Source organism: Rhinoderma darwinii, unplaced genomic scaffold, assembly GCF_050947455.1.
Source record: "Rhinoderma darwinii isolate aRhiDar2 unplaced genomic scaffold, aRhiDar2.hap1 Scaffold_122, whole genome shotgun sequence".
In the NCBI taxonomy this organism is placed as follows: Eukaryota; Metazoa; Chordata; class Amphibia; order Anura; family Rhinodermatidae; genus Rhinoderma; species Rhinoderma darwinii.
The window spans coordinates 99,836-117,082 of NW_027461956.1; positions in this window are offsets into that span (position 1 = coordinate 99,836).

Here is a 17,247-nt window from a genome sequence, read left to right on the forward strand (position 1 = left end):
AATACCCTACATGTGGCTGTTATTAGCTGCCTGGGCACACGACAGGGCTCAGAAGGGAAGGACCACCATTTAGCCTACTGGAGCTTTTCTGGTGCTAAGTCATGTAGGCAGAACCCCTGAGGTACCAGTACAGTTGAAACCCCCGAGAAGTGACCCCATTTTAAAAACTACACCCCTTAAGACATTCATCTAGTGGTGTAGTGAGCATTTTGACCCCACAGTTATTGTGTAAAAGGTAATGCGCAGCAGATGGTGCAAAGTGAGATTTGCAATTTCCTATGCATATATGCCATTTCAGTGTCTGATATATTGTGCCCAGCATGTGCCACTGGAGACATACACCCCATAAATTGTAATGTGGGTTCTCCCGGGTACGGCAATACCCTACATGTGGCTGTTATTAGCTGCCTGGGCACACGACAGGGCTCAGAAGGGAAGGACCACCATTTAGCCTACTGGAGCTTTTCTGGTGCTAAGTCATGTAGGCAGAACCCCTGAGGTACCAGTACAGTTGAAACCCCCGAGAAGTGACCCCATTTTAAAAACTACACCCCTTAAGACATTCATCTAGTGGTGTAGTGAGCATTTTGACCCCACAGTTATTGTGTAAAAGGTAATGCGCAGCAGATGGTGCAAAGTGAGATTTGCAATTTCCTATGCATATATGCCATTTCAGTGTCTGATATATTGTGCCCAGCATGTGCCACTGGAGACATACACCCCATAAATTGTAATGTGGGTTCTCCCGGGTACGGCAATACCCTACATGTGGCTGTTATTAGCTGCCTGGGCACACGACAGGGCTCAGAAGGGAAGGACCACCATTTAGCCTACTGGAGCTTTTCTGGTGCTAAGTCATGTAGGCAGAACCCCTGAGGTACCAGTACAGTTGAAACCCCCGAGAAGTGACCCCATTTTAAAAACTACACCCCTTAAGACATTCATCTAGTGGTGTAGTGAGCATTTTGACCCCACAGTTATTGTGTAAAAGGTAATGCGCAGCAGATGGTGCAAAGTGAGATTTGCAATTTCCTATGCATATATGCCATTTCAGTGTCTGATATATTGTGCCCAGCATGTGCCACTGGAGACATACACCCCATAAATTGTAATGTGGGTTCTCCCGGGTACGGCAATACCCTACATGTGGCTGTTATTAGCTGCCTGGGCACACGACAGGGCTCAGAAGGGAAGGACCACCATTTAGCCTACTGGAGCTTTTCTGGTGCTAAGTCATGTAGGCAGAACCCCTGAGGTACCAGTACAGTTGAAACCCCCGAGAAGTGACCCCATTTTAAAAACTACACCCCTTAAGACATTCATCTAGTGGTGTAGTGAGCATTTTGACCCCACAGTTATTGTGTAAAAGGTAATGCGCAGCAGATGGTGCAAAGTGAGATTTGCAATTTCCTATGCATATATGCCATTTCAGTGTCTGATATATTGTGCCCAGCATGTGCCACTGGAGACATACACCCCATAAATTGTAATGTGGGTTCTCCCGGGTACGGCAATACCCTACATGTGGCTGTTATTAGCTGCCTGGGCACACGACAGGGCTCAGAAGGGAAGGACCACCATTTAGCCTACTGGAGCTTTTCTGGTGCTAAGTCATGTAGGCAGAACCCCTGAGGTACCAGTACAGTTGAAACCCCCGAGAAGTGACCCCATTTTAAAAACTACACCCCTTAAGACATTCATCTAGTGGTGTAGTGAGCATTTTGACCCCACAGTTATTGTGTAAAAGGTAATGCGCAGCAGATGGTGCAAAGTGAGATTTGCAATTTCCTATGCATATATGCCATTTCAGTGTCTGATATATTGTGCCCAGCATGTGCCACTGGAGACATACACCCCATAAATTGTAATGTGGGTTCTCCCGGGTACGGCAATACCCTACATGTGGCTGTTATTAGCTGCCTGGGCACACGACAGGGCTCAGAAGGGAAGGACCACCATTTAGCCTACTGGAGCTTTTCTGGTGCTAAGTCATGTAGGCAGAACCCCTGAGGTACCAGTACAGTTGAAACCCCCGAGAAGTGACCCCATTTTAAAAACTACACCCCTTAAGACATTCATCTAGTGGTGTAGTGAGCATTTTGACCCCACAGTTATTGTGTAAAAGGTAATGCGCAGCAGATGGTGCAAAGTGAGATTTGCAATTTCCTATGCATATATGCCATTTCAGTGTCTGATATATTGTGCCCAGCATGTGCCACTGGAGACATACACCCCATAAATTGTAATGTGGGTTCTCCCGGGTACGGCAATACCCTACATGTGGCTGTTATTAGCTGCCTGGGCACACGACAGGGCTCAGAAGGGAAGGACCACCATTTAGCCTACTGGAGCTTTTCTGGTGCTAAGTCATGTAGGCAGAACCCCTGAGGTACCAGTACAGTTGAAACCCCCGAGAAGTGACCCCATTTTAAAAACTACACCCCTTAAGACATTCATCTAGTGGTGTAGTGAGCATTTTGACCCCACAGTTATTGTGTAAAAGGTAATGCGCAGCAGATGGTGCAAAGTGAGATTTGCAATTTCCTATGCATATATGCCATTTCAGTGTCTGATATATTGTGCCCAGCATGTGCCACTGGAGACATACACCCCATAAATTGTAATGTGGGTTCTCCCGGGTACGGCAATACCCTACATGTGGCTGTTATTAGCTGCCTGGGCACACGACAGGGCTCAGAAGGGAAGGACCACCATTTAGCCTACTGGAGCTTTTCTGGTGCTAAGTCATGTAGGCAGAACCCCTGAGGTACCAGTACAGTTGAAACCCCCGAGAAGTGACCCCATTTTAAAAACTACACCCCTTAAGACATTCATCTAGTGGTGTAGTGAGCATTTTGACCCCACAGTTATTGTGTAAAAGGTAATGCGCAGCAGATGGTGCAAAGTGAGATTTGCAATTTCCTATGCATATATGCCATTTCAGTGTCTGATATATTGTGCCCAGCATGTGCCACTGGAGACATACACCCCATAAATTGTAATGTGGGTTCTCCCGGGTACGGCAATACCCTACATGTGGCTGTTATTAGCTGCCTGGGCACACGACAGGGCTCAGAAGGGAAGGACCACCATTTAGCCTACTGGAGCTTTTCTGGTGCTAAGTCATGTAGGCAGAACCCCTGAGGTACCAGTACAGTTGAAACCCCCGAGAAGTGACCCCATTTTAAAAACTACACCCCTTAAGACATTCATCTAGTGGTGTAGTGAGCATTTTGACCCCACAGTTATTGTGTAAAAGGTAATGCGCAGCAGATGGTGCAAAGTGAGATTTGCAATTTCCTATGCATATATGCCATTTCAGTGTCTGATATATTGTGCCCAGCATGTGCCACTGGAGACATACACCCCATAAATTGTAATGTGGGTTCTCCCGGGTACGGCAATACCCTACATGTGGCTGTTATTAGCTGCCTGGGCACACGACAGGGCTCAGAAGGGAAGGACCACCATTTAGCCTACTGGAGCTTTTCTGGTGCTAAGTCATGTAGGCAGAACCCCTGAGGTACCAGTACAGTTGAAACCCCCGAGAAGTGACCCCATTTTAAAAACTACACCCCTTAAGACATTCATCTAGTGGTGTAGTGAGCATTTTGACCCCACAGTTATTGTGTAAAAGGTAATGCGCAGCAGATGGTGCAAAGTGAGATTTGCAATTTCCTATGCATATATGCCATTTCAGTGTCTGATATATTGTGCCCAGCATGTGCCACTGGAGACATACACCCCATAAATTGTAATGTGGGTTCTCCCGGGTACGGCAATACCCTACATGTGGCTGTTATTAGCTGCCTGGGCACACGACAGGGCTCAGAAGGGAAGGACCACCATTTAGCCTACTGGAGCTTTTCTGGTGCTAAGTCATGTAGGCAGAACCCCTGAGGTACCAGTACAGTTGAAACCCCCGAGAAGTGACCCCATTTTAAAAACTACACCCCTTAAGACATTCATCTAGTGGTGTAGTGAGCATTTTGACCCCACAGTTATTGTGTAAAAGGTAATGCGCAGCAGATGGTGCAAAGTGAGATTTGCAATTTCCTATGCATATATGCCATTTCAGTGTCTGATATATTGTGCCCAGCATGTGCCACTGGAGACATACACCCCATAAATTGTAATGTGGGTTCTCCCGGGTACGGCAATACCCTACATGTGGCTGTTATTAGCTGCCTGGGCACACGACAGGGCTCAGAAGGGAAGGACCACCATTTAGCCTACTGGAGCTTTTCTGGTGCTAAGTCATGTAGGCAGAACCCCTGAGGTACCAGTACAGTTGAAACCCCCGAGAAGTGACCCCATTTTAAAAACTACACCCCTTAAGACATTCATCTAGTGGTGTAGTGAGCATTTTGACCCCACAGTTATTGTGTAAAAGGTAATGCGCAGCAGATGGTGCAAAGTGAGATTTGCAATTTCCTATGCATATATGCCATTTCAGTGTCTGATATATTGTGCCCAGCATGTGCCACTGGAGACATACACCCCATAAATTGTAATGTGGGTTCTCCCGGGTACGGCAATACCCTACATGTGGCTGTTATTAGCTGCCTGGGCACACGACAGGGCTCAGAAGGGAAGGACCACCATTTAGCCTACTGGAGCTTTTCTGGTGCTAAGTCATGTAGGCAGAACCCCTGAGGTACCAGTACAGTTGAAACCCCCGAGAAGTGACCCCATTTTAAAAACTACACCCCTTAAGACATTCATCTAGTGGTGTAGTGAGCATTTTGACCCCACAGTTATTGTGTAAAAGGTAATGCGCAGCAGATGGTGCAAAGTGAGATTTGCAATTTCCTATGCATATATGCCATTTCAGTGTCTGATATATTGTGCCCAGCATGTGCCACTGGAGACATACACCCCATAAATTGTAATGTGGGTTCTCCCGGGTACGGCAATACCCTACATGTGGCTGTTATTAGCTGCCTGGGCACACGACAGGGCTCAGAAGGGAAGGACCACCATTTAGCCTACTGGAGCTTTTCTGGTGCTAAGTCATGTAGGCAGAACCCCTGAGGTACCAGTACAGTTGAAACCCCCGAGAAGTGACCCCATTTTAAAAACTACACCCCTTAAGACATTCATCTAGTGGTGTAGTGAGCATTTTGACCCCACAGTTATTGTGTAAAAGGTAATGCGCAGCAGATGGTGCAAAGTGAGATTTGCAATTTCCTATGCATATATGCCATTTCAGTGTCTGATATATTGTGCCCAGCATGTGCCACTGGAGACATACACCCCATAAATTGTAATGTGGGTTCTCCCGGGTACGGCAATACCCTACATGTGGCTGTTATTAGCTGCCTGGGCACACGACAGGGCTCAGAAGGGAAGGACCACCATTTAGCCTACTGGAGCTTTTCTGGTGCTAAGTCATGTAGGCAGAACCCCTGAGGTACCAGTACAGTTGAAACCCCCGAGAAGTGACCCCATTTTAAAAACTACACCCCTTAAGACATTCATCTAGTGGTGTAGTGAGCATTTTGACCCCACAGTTATTGTGTAAAAGGTAATGCGCAGCAGATGGTGCAAAGTGAGATTTGCAATTTCCTATGCATATATGCCATTTCAGTGTCTGATATATTGTGCCCAGCATGTGCCACTGGAGACATACACCCCATAAATTGTAATGTGGGTTCTCCCGGGTACGGCAATACCCTACATGTGGCTGTTATTAGCTGCCTGGGCACACGACAGGGCTCAGAAGGGAAGGACCACCATTTAGCCTACTGGAGCTTTTCTGGTGCTAAGTCATGTAGGCAGAACCCCTGAGGTACCAGTACAGTTGAAACCCCCGAGAAGTGACCCCATTTTAAAAACTACACCCCTTAAGACATTCATCTAGTGGTGTAGTGAGCATTTTGACCCCACAGTTATTGTGTAAAAGGTAATGCGCAGCAGATGGTGCAAAGTGAGATTTGCAATTTCCTATGCATATATGCCATTTCAGTGTCTGATATATTGTGCCCAGCATGTGCCACTGGAGACATACACCCCATAAATTGTAATGTGGGTTCTCCCGGGTACGGCAATACCCTACATGTGGCTGTTATTAGCTGCCTGGGCACACGACAGGGCTCAGAAGGGAAGGACCACCATTTAGCCTACTGGAGCTTTTCTGGTGCTAAGTCATGTAGGCAGAACCCCTGAGGTACCAGTACAGTTGAAACCCCCGAGAAGTGACCCCATTTTAAAAACTACACCCCTTAAGACATTCATCTAGTGGTGTAGTGAGCATTTTGACCCCACAGTTATTGTGTAAAAGGTAATGCGCAGCAGATGGTGCAAAGTGAGATTTGCAATTTCCTATGCATATATGCCATTTCAGTGTCTGATATATTGTGCCCAGCATGTGCCACTGGAGACATACACCCCATAAATTGTAATGTGGGTTCTCCCGGGTACGGCAATACCCTACATGTGGCTGTTATTAGCTGCCTGGGCACACGACAGGGCTCAGAAGGGAAGGACCACCATTTAGCCTACTGGAGCTTTTCTGGTGCTAAGTCATGTAGGCAGAACCCCTGAGGTACCAGTACAGTTGAAACCCCCGAGAAGTGACCCCATTTTAAAAACTACACCCCTTAAGACATTCATCTAGTGGTGTAGTGAGCATTTTGACCCCACAGTTATTGTGTAAAAGGTAATGCGCAGCAGATGGTGCAAAGTGAGATTTGCAATTTCCTATGCATATATGCCATTTCAGTGTCTGATATATTGTGCCCAGCATGTGCCACTGGAGACATACACCCCATAAATTGTAATGTGGGTTCTCCCGGGTACGGCAATACCCTACATGTGGCTGTTATTAGCTGCCTGGGCACACGACAGGGCTCAGAAGGGAAGGACCACCATTTAGCCTACTGGAGCTTTTCTGGTGCTAAGTCATGTAGGCAGAACCCCTGAGGTACCAGTACAGTTGAAACCCCCGAGAAGTGACCCCATTTTAAAAACTACACCCCTTAAGACATTCATCTAGTGGTGTAGTGAGCATTTTGACCCCACAGTTATTGTGTAAAAGGTAATGCGCAGCAGATGGTGCAAAGTGAGATTTGCAATTTCCTATGCATATATGCCATTTCAGTGTCTGATATATTGTGCCCAGCATGTGCCACTGGAGACATACACCCCATAAATTGTAATGTGGGTTCTCCCGGGTACGGCAATACCCTACATGTGGCTGTTATTAGCTGCCTGGGCACACGACAGGGCTCAGAAGGGAAGGACCACCATTTAGCCTACTGGAGCTTTTCTGGTGCTAAGTCATGTAGGCAGAACCCCTGAGGTACCAGTACAGTTGAAACCCCCGAGAAGTGACCCCATTTTAAAAACTACACCCCTTAAGACATTCATCTAGTGGTGTAGTGAGCATTTTGACCCCACAGTTATTGTGTAAAAGGTAATGCGCAGCAGATGGTGCAAAGTGAGATTTGCAATTTCCTATGCATATATGCCATTTCAGTGTCTGATATATTGTGCCCAGCATGTGCCACTGGAGACATACACCCCATAAATTGTAATGTGGGTTCTCCCGGGTACGGCAATACCCTACATGTGGCTGTTATTAGCTGCCTGGGCACACGACAGGGCTCAGAAGGGAAGGACCACCATTTAGCCTACTGGAGCTTTTCTGGTGCTAAGTCATGTAGGCAGAACCCCTGAGGTACCAGTACAGTTGAAACCCCCGAGAAGTGACCCCATTTTAAAAACTACACCCCTTAAGACATTCATCTAGTGGTGTAGTGAGCATTTTGACCCCACAGTTATTGTGTAAAAGGTAATGCGCAGCAGATGGTGCAAAGTGAGATTTGCAATTTCCTATGCATATATGCCATTTCAGTGTCTGATATATTGTGCCCAGCATGTGCCACTGGAGACATACACCCCATAAATTGTAATGTGGGTTCTCCCGGGTACGGCAATACCCTACATGTGGCTGTTATTAGCTGCCTGGGCACACGACAGGGCTCAGAAGGGAAGGACCACCATTTAGCCTACTGGAGCTTTTCTGGTGCTAAGTCATGTAGGCAGAACCCCTGAGGTACCAGTACAGTTGAAACCCCCGAGAAGTGACCCCATTTTAAAAACTACACCCCTTAAGACATTCATCTAGAGTGTAGTGAGCATTTTGACCCAACAGTTATTGTGTAAAAGGTAATGCGCAGTAGATGGTGCAAAGTGAGATTTGCAATTTCCTATACATATATGCCATTTCAGTGTCCGATATATTGTGCCCAGCATGTGCCACCGGAGACATACACCCCATAAATTGTAATGTGGGTTCTCCCGGGTACGGCAATACCCTACATGTGGCTGTTATTTGCTGCTTGGGCACATGGCAGGGCTCAAAAGGGAAAGATGAGGGGGATAAGCTGTGCGGAGTGCATCAGGGTAAATTAAAAATCAATGGATGTATGGTAAATTTTAAAACAATCTTTCATACAGAGCCCTGGTTTTTCGGGACACGTGTCGCATTGGTATGTTGTGTCCTTCCTTATCCCCCTCTTATAGCACACTTTGCACCTCTTTTGACTTTTTCCCTTCTTGCCAGTTTGGGGAACTTCTCCTGGAAAGTGTTGCCCTGGTACGATGCGTGTGGCCTCGCTTCCAGAAGTACTGGGTGCCCCTCCTTCCTGGTCGCCAAAAATTAGGTTCTTTATAACCACCTCTTGAAATTCCAGGAAAGTTCCCCTCTGGCCTGCACATCGACGTAGCACGTACGCATTGTACAATGCCATCTGTATGATGTGCACGGCCAGCTTCTTATACCACACCCTCGATTTCCGCGTAGCGCTGTAGGGCTTCAGGACTTGATCTGACAAGTCCACCCCTCCCATGTACCTATTGTAGTCCAGGATGCAATCTGGTTTGGGGGTCTCTGTACTGGTACCTCGTACAGGTACATGGGTACTGGTGTGGCCATGTATTGTTGTCAATACAAGGACATCTCTCTTGTCCTTGTACTTGACACACAATATGTTGCTACTAGAATGTGCCCTGCTCTCACCCCTTCTGAGTGTTTGCCCAAGCAGTGTTTTAGGGAGGCCTCTAAGATTTTTTCTAGCAGTGCCGCATGCCGCAGTCCTTCTGGAAGCGAGGCACTTGAAGAGCGGGACGCTGGTATAAAAATTATCCAGGTAGAGGTGGTAACCCTGGTCCAGCAGTGGGTGCACCAAATCCCACACAATTTTTGCGTTAATTCCCAGTAAGGGGGGGCATTCTGGGGGCTGAATACTGCTGTCCTTCCCTTCATATATCCTGAATTTATATGTATACCCTGATGCACTCTCGCACAGCTTATACAACTTCACGCCATACCTTGCCCTCTTACTTGGCAGGTATTGGCGGAATTGAAGCCTCCCTTTAAAATGTACCAGGGACTCATCAATGGAAATACACTTCTCGGGGGTGTATGCTTGGGCAAACCGGGCACTGAAATGGTCTAATAGGGGTCTCAGTTTATATAAACGGTCAAAACTGGGGTCATCTCGGGGTGGGCACTGCTCATTATCGGCATAATGTAGGAAGCGAAGTATTGCCTCATAACGCATCCTGGACATGGCCATACGGTACATCGGGGTGTGGTATAGGATGTCCGTGCTCCAGTAGGTCCTAATGGATGGCTTTTTTAGAAGCCCCATGTTCAAGAGCAGTCCCCAGAACTTGCCCAACTCTGCTGCGTTTACAGGAGTCCACCTCTGGGATTGGGCATAAAATGAGTTGGGGTTCTTGGTGATATACTGTTGGGCATATAAATTAGTCTGGGTGACCATTAGCTCTATAAAGTTATCAGTGAAGAAGAACTTGAAAAAGTCCATCTCACTGAACCCTGCCGTGTTAAATTTGATGCCTGGGCTGCCCGTGTACTCAGGGATTTGGGGTTCATAATGGTCTGGTGTGGGTGTCCAAATGGGGTCACTTCGCTCAGGGGTATCACTTGTTGTGGGGTCACTTCTCTCAGGGATTTCTACTATGGTGGTGGTCCTGGGGCGTCTCCTAGGGGGTCCCTCCTCTTCATCGCTGGATGAGGAGGTAGACAAATAAAATACTGTATCGCCATCCGACGAGTCTGTGTCGGAGGCCAGAAATGCATACGCCTCTTCAGCAGTAAATGTCCGTTGGGACATGCTTGTTGTGCGAAGACAAAATTTATATACTGCAAAAAAATAAATCCCTAACTGGGAGCAATAGGATAGCACAACTAGCACAAATGTGTGTTTTGTTTTTAGAGAGCAAGTGGACTTCCCTGACACTAAAGCTAACTAGGGCGAGGGTTCCTAACACTAAACCTAACTAAATTTTATGTGGACTTCCCTAACGCTAAACCTAACTACGGCGACGATTCCCTGACACTAAACCTATCTAGATTATTTCAAGCTTCCCTGACACTAAACCTAACTACGGTGACGGGTGCCTGACACTAAACCTATCTAATTATTCCGAGCTTCCCTGACGCTAAACCTAACTACGGTGATGGATCCCTAACGCTAAGCCTATCTACGGTGACCGATTCCTGACGCTAAATTCCCTGACACTATACCTAACTACGCTTTTTGACGGTTCCCTGACACTAACTAACCCTAATACTAAACTAACCAGTTAAATTTTCAAAATTGGCTAAACTAACTATTTTTTTTTGTTTCTTTTTTTTCTTTTTATATTTTTTTTTTTGTTTTATGTTTTATATAGAAAAAAATGAAAAAAAAATCCCCAGGGACCAAGAAATGTGGTCCTGAAGACTGAAAAGTGGTCAGTGATAGGAGATCACTGACCAAAAAACGTGGGTAGAACTCAAAGAGGAAGGGAACAGGAGTGGGTAGTGGATGGGGTGGTGGGAAGCAAAAAAAACGTTGTTTTAGAAACTTTTTTTCACTTTTTTTCACTTCTTTTCTCTCTGACTCTCTGCTCACAACCGATCTCAACGCCTCGCTAACTCCAACAGGGCGTTCAGGGCGGTTGCAGCAGGATGTGAGGTCAGAGAGAGGAAGTGACGAGAATGATCGCTGCTATTGGCTAGTTACTCACTGACTAGCCAATAGCGGCGATCGGCGAGGCGGGACCATAGTAAATGGTCCCGGCCCATTATGCTGTGATAGCATGCTGTCAGAAACAGCAGCTATCACAGCTCAGGAACGCCGGGCTCGAGCACTGCTGTGCTGAATGAGACCGATCGCTGCTATTGGCTAGTTACTCACTGACTAGCCAATAGCGGCGATCGGCGAGGCGGGACCATAGTAAATGGTCCCGGCCCATTATGCTGTGATAGCATGCTGTCAGAAACAGCAGCTATCACAGCTCAGGAACGCCGGGCTCGAGCACTGCTGTGCTGAATGAGACCGATCGCTGCTATTGGCTAGTTACTCACTGACTAGCCAATAGCGGCGATCGGCGAGGCGGGACCATAGTAAATGGTCCCGTCCCATTATGCCGTGATAGCCTGCTGTCAGAAACAGCAGCTATCACAGCGCATGAACGCGCCGGGCGCGCGCACCGCTGTTCTAACTGCAAGACGTACTATTACGGCATGGAGCGCGAACGATAGAGCTGCCATGACGTAATAGTACGTCAAGGAGCGGGAAGGGGCTAATACTAAACTAACCAGTTAAATTTTCAAAATTGGCTAAACTAACTATTTTTTTTTGTTTCTTTTTTTTCTTTTTATATTTTTTTTTTTGTTTTATGTTTTATATAGAAAAAAATGAAAAAAAAATCCCCAGGGACCAAGAAATGTGGTCCTGAAGACTGAAAAGTGGTCAGTGATAGGAGATCACTGACCAAAAAACGTGGGTAGAACTCAAAGAGGAAGGGAACAGGAGTGGGTAGTGGATGGGGTGGTGGGAAGCAAAAAAAACGTTGTTTTAGAAACTTTTTTTCACTTTTTTTCACTTCTTTTCTCTCTGACTCTCTGCTCACAACCGATCTCAACGCCTCGCTAACTCCAACAGGGCGTTCAGGGCGGTTGCAGCAGGATGTGAGGTCAGAGAGAGGAAGTGACGAGAATGATCGCTGCTATTGGCTAGTTACTCACTGACTAGCCAATAGCGGCGATCGGCGAGGCGGGACCATAGTAAATGGTCCCGGCCCATTATGCTGTGATAGCATGCTGTCAGAAACAGCAGCTATCACAGCTCAGGAACGCCGGGCTCGAGCACTGCTGTGCTGAATGAGACCGATCGCTGCTATTGGCTAGTTACTCACTGACTAGCCAATAGCGGCGATCGGCGAGGCGGGACCATAGTAAATGGTCCCGTCCCATTATGCCGTGATAGCCTGCTGTCAGAAACAGCAGCTATCACAGCGCATGAACGCGCCGGGCGCGCGCACCGCTGTTCTAACTGCAAGACGTACTATTACGGCATGGAGCGCGAACGATAGAGCTGCCATGACGTAATAGTACGTCAAGGAGCGGGAAGGGGTTAATGAAGTCAATTTTTGGGCGTCTTCATTGTTTTGTCCCCTCAGGGGCTTCACAAATGTGACATTGCCTCTGCAAACCATTCCTGCTAAATGTCATCTCCAAAATCCAAATAGCGCTCTTTCCCTTCTAAGCCCTGCCGTGTGTCCAGACAGCCGCTTATTACCACATGTGGGGTATTGTTTTACTCGGGAGAAATTGCTTTGCAAATTTTGTGGTTCTTTTTCTCCTTCAGTCCTTGTGGAAATGAGAAAAAATTAGCTAAACCTACATTTTCTTTGAAAAAAATGTAGATTTTTATTTTCAGGGCCTACTTCCAATAATATCTGCAAAAAAACTGTGGGGTCAAAACGCTCATTATACTCCTAGATAATTTCCTCAATGGGGGTAGTCTCCAAAATGGGGTCACTTGTGGGGGGGGGGGGTTTCCACTGTTTTGTCCCCTCAGGGGCTTTGTAAATGCAACATGGCCTCCGCAAACCATTCCTGCTAAATGTGAACTCCAAAAGCCAAATGGCGCTCCATCCCTTCTAAGCCCTGCCGTGTGTCCAAACATCTGTTTATTACCACATGTGGGGTACTGTTTTACTCGGGAGAAATTGCTTTACAAATTTTGTGCTGCTTTTTTTTCCTTCAGTCCTTGTGGAAATGAGAAAAAATTAGCTAAACCTACATTTTCAGGGCCTAATTCCAATAATTTCTGCAAAAAACCTGTGGGGTCAAAATGCTCACTATACCCCTAGATAATTTCCTCAATGGGGGTAGTTTCCAAAATGGGGTTACTTGTGGGGGGTTTCCACTCTTTTGTCCCCTCAGGGGCTTTGTAAATGTGACATGGCCTCCGCAAACCATGACTAGCCTAAGTGGAGTCATGTGCTGATTAACCATTTTACCTTTATTCCACTTCTTTCGCCCCCTTCCCAATAAAGACACGTGACAACCGAGGTTGGATGTGAAATGGCCACAGCAGCCATTTATTTATTTAACATAAATTAAATGCAATTTAATCCGAAACATTCGGATAACTCTTTTAGGAATTCGACCAGAGAATTCCTACTATAATTCACATGACCCAACGTGGGTCAATTAACACTAAACAGAGCAGGGGAAGTCCTTGAAGCCATTTTTTCTGATTTCCTTTAAATTAGCCATCTGCAAACCACCACCAACTATTTACCTCCAGCCGTAAACCAGCTCGGAAGCACCGCTCACCCCTGCAGATAGCTCCAACCACCAGAAGACCACTTCAAAGGGATAACACCCTATGAAGTCTTCAAATGATCTACCATTTTGGGGGACGCATACCCCCGATGCGACCCCCCCACCATTTTGTACTGACCAACCTCAAGGACTCCCCCCGCCAGCTGCCATGACACCCGGACCTGCTTAAAAGAAATAAAACAAACACAAGTTACATAAGCATACTTCAAAACACGAAAACAGATAAACCCACACCCTGATCTCATAACCGGACCTAATTCAGGGCGGGTGGGTGGGAACTAATTTTTCTTGTTTCTCCTCCCGCTGCTTCCGGCTCAATGCCGAAAACAGCGGGAGGAACAGTTACCACACCCCGGCTCCTGCCCACTCCCCCTCCTACTTCACCCACCTGTCTTCCTATTGGTTGAACCCTCCCTCCTACGGCAGTCATGGAGGCTTCCCGTTAAGCCCTCCGTGCTGCCGTCCAGCCTCTGCTTGACTAGCCTAAGTAGAGTCATGTGCTGATTAACCATTTTACCTTTATTCCCCTTCTTTCGCCCCCTTCCCAATAAAGACACGTGACAACCGAGGTTGGATGTGAAATGGCTACAGCAGCCGTTTATTTATTTAACATAAATTAAATGCAATTTAATCCGAAACATTCGGATAACTCTTTTAGGAATTTGACCAGAGAATTCCTACTATAATTCACATGACCCAACGTGGGTCAATTAACACTAAACAGAGCAGGGAAAGTCCTTGAAGCCATTTTTTCCGATTTCCTTTAAATTAGCCATCTGAAAACCACCACCAACTATTTACCTCCAGCCGTAAACCAGCTCGGAAGCACCGCTCACCCCTGCAGATGGCTCCAACCTCCAGAAGACCACTTCAAAGAGATAACACCCTATGAAGTCTTCAAATGATGTACCATTTTGGGGGACGCATACCCCCGATGCGACCCCCCCACCATTTTGTACTGACCAACCTCAAGGACTCCCCCCGCCACAGCGAAACAGGCCTTGACCACCTCAAGCCTGTGAGTCCCTCCAAACCACCACCGCCCTCTCAATTCCTTCTGCTAAAGCCAGGCTCCACATATCAATTCCAACCTCGGTCAAATGTACCCCATCACTTCTCCAATAATTACCGACCCCTGAGTCCAAATCCTTGTGACGAACACAAATGACCCCATGCTTAGCAACAAAACGTGACACCGCGTAGTTTACCATAATGCAGGCTTTGTTAACCCTTTCGACCGATCTTGCCAAACGCCAAAACTTCCTCGGAACGATGTCCGACCAAACAATCACCAGTTGAGGATAAGATACCCATAAACTCAATAGATCGTGTTTAATATCCCGCACTAACTCGCGAAACGGGCGCACCCCCAGATCATTCCCCCCCACATGTAACACCAGAAACTCCGGAACCCTGTCTAACTGAGAGTATGTCTGAAACTCAGCAAGTACCCGGCTCCACAACATACCTCGGAAGCCCAGCCAGTGTACAACCGCATCGTGCCGCGGAATGCGAAGCTGGCGGCCATCTGGGCGAACGTGAGCCCGCAATGCCCCCCAGTGCACAAAAGAATGTCCTAAAATCCACACTAAGCAAGGTTGATGATCTGAAAAGAGAAACAAAACCGCACATGTCAAACAATCAAAACACCTGACCGACTCACAACAAATGAGGGTGCACATAAGTCCGAAACCTATTGGACTCCCACCGGCCTATGCGCCGCACACCCTCGTCATCCAGCCCCCACCGCCCCGCTTCAGTAGCAGCGCCAATCCTGAACGAGTGAGACGAGTAATACCCCTGCCCTACGCCAACCGCAGTCAAGCATTTTTTAAACACTGCACCAAATTGATACCTGGACAAAAACGAGCCATTATTATGACGGAGCAATGGCGCCTCAGGCCCCCCAACCAGTGGCTTAAAAACCGCCATACAAGCGACTGGACACATTGCCGACCCTGGGAGGGCAAACAACACTATCCGCTTACCCCGACCTGCTTGATCAGTCTTGGACCGCTGCAAAAACAACTCAAATCTATCCTCATATAGACCCACATCAGCCTGTCGCAATCCCCCAGCTCTAGCCGCACTAGGAGAAACCAACTCCCCAATTCTGAGTGCTCCGAAAAACGCGAGGGAAAAAGCCAACCGGAACAAAACTACCTCATCAGGCAAATTACAAACAGCCCCCAGCGATGCACCCAACGACCCAAGCAGGGAAAAAGAAACGGGTCACCTCTGATCTGCTACCGCCCTACCCCAACGCAGACCTTTTAAAGCTTGCCGTACTAAAAAATGTTTGGTCACATCCTGGAAACCCCGTAATTTGAATCCAAACGCCAAACCAGCAACAAAACGATTCACTTTTGCCGGGGAAAACCCCGCCTCCCCAGCATCCCCCAACCAGTACAATAACGCCACCAACCTGTCTTGCGCCGTGCTGACGTTACCCAACACTCTTACCCACTCCTCCCACTGCTGCCAACACGCCGAATAAGCGCTCCACGTCGAGCTAGCCAATAACCTTTCAATCAACCGTTCCACGGGACCGAAATCAGACCCCAGAGAAGTTCCGGGCAAGCCAAACCGACCAGCTCCGCTCCCGGTGCCATTTGCCGAAAACGATCCCACTGCGAGCGAGAAAGAGCATCAGCAATACCATTGTCCTCCTGCATACGCGCCAAAACCACCAGACCCTGCCGCGTCAGTAAACAGTTCCAACTCTCCCATCTCCTGTACCTGCGACATCCACAATGATCTACCATTATACTGCCCAAGGAACTCATCCCAGACCCGCAGGTCCGCCCTGTGATCCCCACCAATCCTCACAAAATAATGGGGCGCCCGAATCCCCGCCGTCGCTGACGCCAACCTCCTGCTAAAAACTCTACCCATTGGCATAATTCGATAGGCAAAGTTCAACTTTCCAAGCAGCGACTGAAGATCGCGCAACGTGATCTTCTTCAATTGACAAGCCCGCCTGACCTCCTGTCGCAATGGCAATAATTTATCCTCAGGCAGCCTGCACTCCATTGCCACCGAATCAATTTGGATCCCCAAAAAACAGATGGTAGATACCGGGCCCTCTGTCTTTCCAGGCGCCAAAGGGAATCCGAAATCCGTTGCAACCTTCTGCAAGGAATACAATAAATTCCCGCAAACCGGGGACCCGCTAGGGCCTACGCACAAAAAATCATCAAGATAATGTATTAAGGAATCGACCCCGGCCACACCCTTCGTCACCCACTCCACGAAGCTACTAAACGCCTGGAAGTATGCGCAAGAAAGGGAGCACCCCATTGGAAGACACCTATCAACATAAAACCCCCCGTTCCAGAAGCAACCCAACAGCCGTTGGCTATCTGGATGTACCGGCAGCAAGCGAAAGGCCGACTCAATGTCAGTTTTTGCCAACAACGCACCGGGCCCCGCCTCCCGCACTAACGCCACCGCTTTGTCAAACTAAGTGTAAATAACCGAACATAACTCGTGATCTATCCCATCGTTCACCGACGCTCCCCTGGGAAACGACAAATGCTGTATCAACCGGAATTTGTGAGGCTCCCGCTTTGGCACAACTCCCAAGGGTGATA